A 6,000-nucleotide genomic window follows, 5' to 3' on the forward strand; every position below is an offset into this window, starting at 1 on the left:
ACACAGACAAACACGCAGGCAAACACAGTTTTTTTTTTTTTTCCTTTTTTCATTTTTGAGAAGATTTCTCTGTGTATACCTTGGCTGTCCTGGAACTCACTCAGTAGATCAGGTTGACCTCGAACTTGAGATCGCCTGCTTCTGTCTCCCTGAGTGATTAAAAGTCATGCCCTCCCACCACCCAGCATTATTTAACCTATATGTGTATTATAAAAGACCTATGTAGTTTGTTTTTGGGTTTTTTTTAGGTAATGGTTAATAACATGGTTCAATATGATTTTCTCAGACACCCTGACTACATTTGCCGTCTTCCGTCCTGTGTTTATCTCCCCTCCCTCCTTCCGTCCACTCAGATCCTGCATGTGTGCCCTGCTGTTCCCTTCTGTTGCTCCCCCAGGCCTTACCCCAGCAATGATCTCCCTCAACTTTCTGCTTTCCGAAGTTACTCCAGGATATGTAGTCAGACCGCAAGATTTGGGGTCGAACCCTACAATGAGAGAGACAATGCAATTTCTTTGTCTTTGTGTGGGGATTACCTCATGCAATGTGATTTTTCTTTTCGTTCCATCGATTTACCTGCAAAGTTGGAGTTTACTTGATAGCCAAGTGGTATTCCACAGTGTGCAGGCCCCACACCTTCTCCATCAGTCGGCAGTTACAGGACGTTTAGGCTGGTTCCAATCGAGCCGTGTGAACACCACAGTGAACCTGGCAGGGCAGGTATCTGGAGTAGCATGTCAGTCCGGTCTCTTGGCTTGTGCCAAGGATGCGTGTGGTTGCCAAAGATGTGTGTGGTCGGCCTGGTAACTAAGCAGCTAGGGAGTCCATTTTGCCTACCGTGCCAGGATGTGTTTGTCAGGAATTTTTCTCTCTCCATTTTTTTAAAAATATTGACAGTATTTCACTCTCCCGTTCGCGGGCTCTCTGTATTAGTTAGAGTGTGAGGCTGCAGAGCCATTGGGCTGAGGTTTTGCTCCTTTGGTATCTTAACAAACGTTCCAGTCATTGTACAAGGTGCTTTATCTCAAAGACTAGAGCTCATTCATTCCACTCTCACTTAAAGTTGCAAACCTCAGTGAGAGGCCTGAGTTTTCTGAACCCCTAGTTTCTGTTTAAAGAAAACCTTTCTTCCCTTCCCTGAGAGTCGTGCGCCCCAAATTTTTCGGTAGGAGTTGAGGTGGTCCCTTGGATTACAGCCAGCAGTGAAGTGATCCGTGAAGAGATGAGATTAAATACTTGATTCAGTTCGACTTCATCAAACTGGATGAAACATCTAAAAAGTCTGATGTCAGGGGATTTATCGACAGCGCACTTAAACATAGTACAACTGGGAAAAGAGTTCCCTGTGAAATACAATCCCCAGTGCTCAGGGGGCATAATTACGTGAAAGGCAACTCGGGATGTGGCATTTCTTCCAAGAAGATGGGTTCTGGAGATAGGCTGCCTGTGGATCCGGCCTGGTCTCCGTCATACAGACAGCATAGAGGTCATTTAGACTACTAGCTACCGCCCCTGTTTGTAGGAGCTTGATATGGCTTGACCCACAGATAGCACAGGGTGTTAGTCACCTGTTTCCAGCCTCATGGGGGTGGGGAGCAGAAACAGATTTTATATCTTTACCATTGAAAAGACAACTCTGGAGCCAGGCAGTGGTGGCACGTGACTTAATCCCGGCAGGTACAGGCGGATCTCTGCTTCTGAGGCCAGCCTAGTCTACAGAACAAGCTCCAGGACAGCCAAAGGATAACAGAAACCCTGCCTCAAAAAGAGAAAATGGGCTGGAGAGATGGCTCAGCGGTTAAGAGCACTGACTGCTCTTCCAGAGGTCCTGAGTTCAAATCCCAGCAACCACATGGTGGCTCACAACCATCTGTAATGGGATTCAATGCCCTCTTCTGGTGTGGCTGAAGACAGTAACAGTGTAGTTATTTAAATAAAATAAATCTTTGAAAAAAATAAAAAAGAGGGAAAACAATCCCATGTGTTTAGCATTATGGTTTTCCCTGGACCAAGCACAAGGACTAATGCCCCCCATGGTTGCGCCCTTTATTCTCACCAGCCATTCATCTGTTGGAGGCGTTTACGTCTTTTCCATCTCCCAGCTATCGGGAACAGAGTAGCAAGGAGCCGGGCTCAGCAGGAATCTGGGAAGTAGGATGTCAGCCGAGTCCTTTGGGCATATGCCAAGGAGTGCTATAGCTGGGCATATGGTACATTTATTTTTATCTTCTTGAGAATTCTCCACACTGATCTCCATAATGGCTGCACCAGTTCTCAATTCCACTAAAAGCGAATCCTCTTTCCCCACACCCCTTCTGCACTTGTTGTCTGTGGTCTTTATTGTCTCATCACTCTCAAAGTTATTTGGTTTGCTTTTTTTTTTTTTTTCTTTTGAGAACTCCAGGTTCCAGGGTCATTTTTTCAAATGGGTGATGTTTTATTTTCACTCTTGGCTTTTTGAATTTTTATATATTCTGTATGCTAACCCTCTGTTAAATGTATACCTGGCAAAGATTCTCTACAGTTCTGTGGGATTCCTCTTCACTGCTTGTGTAGTTAGCTGTGCTGAAGCTTTCTGGTTTATGAGGTCCCACTTGTCAACTGTGGACTAATTCCTGTACAGAAGGAGTTCTATTCAGAAAGACTTCTACGCCTAGATTGTACAGGGCGCTGACTGTTTTCTTCTGACAGTTTCAGTGTTTCACGGTTCACATTTAGGTCTTTGAGCCAGCTACTCGGGAGGCTGAGACAGGAGGATCGCTTGAGTCCAGGAGTTCTGGGCTGTAGTGCGCTATGCCGATCGGGTGTCCGCACTAAGTTCGGCATCAATATGGTGACCTCCCGGGAGCGGGGGACCACCAGGTTGCCTAAGGAGGGGTGAACCGGCCCAGGTCGGAAACGGAATTGAATAGGGCTAGAAGCACTACCCACCACTCACCACTAGAGGGACGCAGTGGTCAGAAGAGGTACCCACCCCTAGGCGTTGAGATGGAGTTTCTGATTTCCCTCTTCTGCCTGTGGATGTTGAGTGTTCCCCACACCACTGTTGAAGATGCATTCCCCGCCCCCAAGCATCTGTTTTGGTGTCTTTGTCAAATATGAAGTGGCTGAAGTTATGGGTACTCATGTTTGGGTCTTCAATTTTGTTCCATTCGTCCCCAGGTCTGTTTTGTGTGTGTGTGTGTGTGTGTGTGTGTGTGTGTGTGTGTGTGTGTGTGTGTGTGTGTGTGTGTGTGTGTGTGCGCGCACACACACACTGCTACCATGTTTTTTGTTTTGGTTTTTTTTTTCTTTTTTTTCGGAGCTGGGGGCCGAACCCAGGGCCTTGGCTTGCTAGGCAAGCGCTCTACCACTGAGCTAAATCCCCAACCCCACTAAGCTAAATCCCCAACCCCGTTTTGTTTTTTACTACAGCTTTGTAATGTATCTTTTTTTTTTTTTCTTTTTTTTTTTCGGAGCTGGGGGCCGAACCCAGGGCCTTGCGCTCAAGCGCTCTACCGCTGAGCTAAATCCCCAACCCCGTAATGTATCTTTTTAAGATTTGGAATGGTAATCCCTCCAGTATTGTTCTTTTTACTCAGTATTGTTTTCTCTACCCAGGATTTTTTTGTGGTTCCATTTGAGTTTTAGGATAGCTTTTTTTCCTATTTCTGTGAAGAATGAGATGGGGATTTTGATTGAGGGTGCACTGTAATGGCTTTGGATAGAATGGTCATTTTCACAATGTTAAGTCTGCCACTCCGTGAGCGTGGGTTGCCTTCCCGTTTCCTCGTGTCTTTCTCCATCTCTCTCTGACCTAACTCAAAGTTGCCTCCCTTTGAGATGGATAAAGGGAAAAACATATCGACTAGTATTGGAATCTGTGCAGGCTCAAGGAATCGCAATGCCTATGGGGTAGGTAACCTCCGGTCATAGGGTCCCTCTAGTGGTGAGTGGTGGGTAGTGCTTATAGCTCTATTCAAATGTAACCAATATATCACTGCGAAACAAAACTTGGGTTTGGTTTTGTTTACTTTTTTTTTTTTTTTTTTTCTTTTTTTGGGAGCTGGGGACCGAACCCAGGTTTTGTTTACTTTTATTTTTTTTTTTTTTCGGAGCTGGGGACCGAACCCAGGGCCTTGCGCTTCCTAGGTAAGCGCTCTACCACTGAGCTAAATCCCCAGCCCCGCCTTTTGTTTTCTTTTAAACATTATGCATCCTGGGCTGTCCTGTGAACTAGCTATGTAGACCAGGCTGGCCTCCAATGGGCTATGAAGTAGAGATCTGTTTCTACATCCTGAGTGCTGGAATTAAAGGCATGTGCCACCACAGTCAGCCGGTTTTTCTCTCGTAAAGATTTATATTTTTAATTATGTGTATGTTCCAATGTCTGATAGGAGTGTGTATGTGAGTTTGGGAGTTTGCATGGCTCAGAGGTGCCAGATCCCCGAATCTGGAGCTGCAAGCTTGCTGGGGCGGTACCCACTCAAAGTCACCGAGCCTGTAGTCTCAAGCCCTTGGTTTTTGAGATGGGGGTCTTACTCTGTTGTAGCCCAGGCTGGCTCTGAATATCACAGCAATCTCCTTTCCTTAGCTTTCCAAGTGCTAGGATTGTAGGGCCTAGTAGTTTTGTTTGTTTTACAAAAACAACCGATCCTCGTAGTTACAGTTACTATCGCTGTGATTGAACACCGTGACCAAAGGCAAGTTAGGGAGGGAAGCGTTTATTTGACTTACACTTGCAAGTCACTGTTCATCATCGAAGGAGGTCAGGAGAGAAGTTCGAAAGGGACAGGGACCTGGAGGCAGGGCAGAGACCATGGAGGAGCGCTGCACGTGGCATGCTCAGCCTTTTAGAACCCAGGACCACCAGCCCAGAGCTGGCCCATCAATCCTAGTTAAGGGACCCTCCCACAGGCGGGCTTACAGTTGGATCACTGGAGGCATTTTCTCAGTTGAGGCTCCCCCTCTCTGACACTAGCTTGTGTAAAGTTGACATCAAACTAGCCAGGACATTGTTTTCTTCTTTAAAAAGTATTTATTTTTTATTATTTTAAATTGTGTGTGTGTGTGTGTGTGAGATCTGTGGATGCGTACACATGAGTGCAGGTGCCCAAAGAGGCCAGCAGCATCAGATCTCCCTAGATCTGGAGCTACTGGTGATTCTGGCGCTACAGGCCATTGTGCGCTGCCTGATGTGGGTGCTTGAAACTGAGCTCCGGTTCTCTGACTTAGCAGTACCCACTCCAAACCATCTGTCTTAGCCAGCGGACTGCTGCTGTGAAGAGACAGCACGACCATTGCAACTGTTAGAATCTAATTGGGCCTGGCTTACCTTATCAGAGATCAGTCCCTGGTCATCACGGCGGGAGCATGGTGGTGTACCGGCAGACGTGCTCGAGAGGTAGCAGAGAGTTCAATGTCTGGATCCACAGGCAACAGGAAGAGAGAGCCATTGGGCTTGGGCTTTGCAAACCTTAAAGCCTACTCTCAGTGACATACCTCCTCTAGCAAGGCCACACTCATCTTTGCAAATAGTGCCACTCCCTGGTGACTAAGTATTCAAATCTATGGGAATATGAGAGGTGGGGAGGACATCCTCATTCAAATCACTATACCATCTCTCCAGTCCCCCTTTTTTGCTTTGTGCTTTTTAAAAAAAGATTTACTTATTTTTATGTATATGAGTACACTGTAGCTGTCTTCAGACACACCAGAAGAGGGCATCAGATCCCATTACAGATGGTTGTGAGCCACCATGTGGTTGCTGGGAACTGAACTTGGGACCTCTGGAAGAGCAGTCAGTGCTCTTACCCACTGGGCCATCTCTCCAGCCCATGTTTTGTGCTTTTTCTTTTTTTTTTTTTTTTTTTCAGAGCTGGGGACCAAACCCAGGGCCTTGCGCTTCCTAGGCAAGCGCTCTACCACTGAGCTAAATCCCCAACCCCGTTTTGTGCTTTTTGAGACAAGGATTCTCTGTGTATCCCCTGTCTATCCTAGAACTCTCTATATAGATCAGGC

Source organism: Rattus rattus, chromosome 3 (genome assembly GCF_011064425.1).
Source record: "Rattus rattus isolate New Zealand chromosome 3, Rrattus_CSIRO_v1, whole genome shotgun sequence".
Lineage (NCBI taxonomy): Eukaryota > Metazoa > Chordata > Mammalia > Rodentia > Muridae > Rattus > Rattus rattus.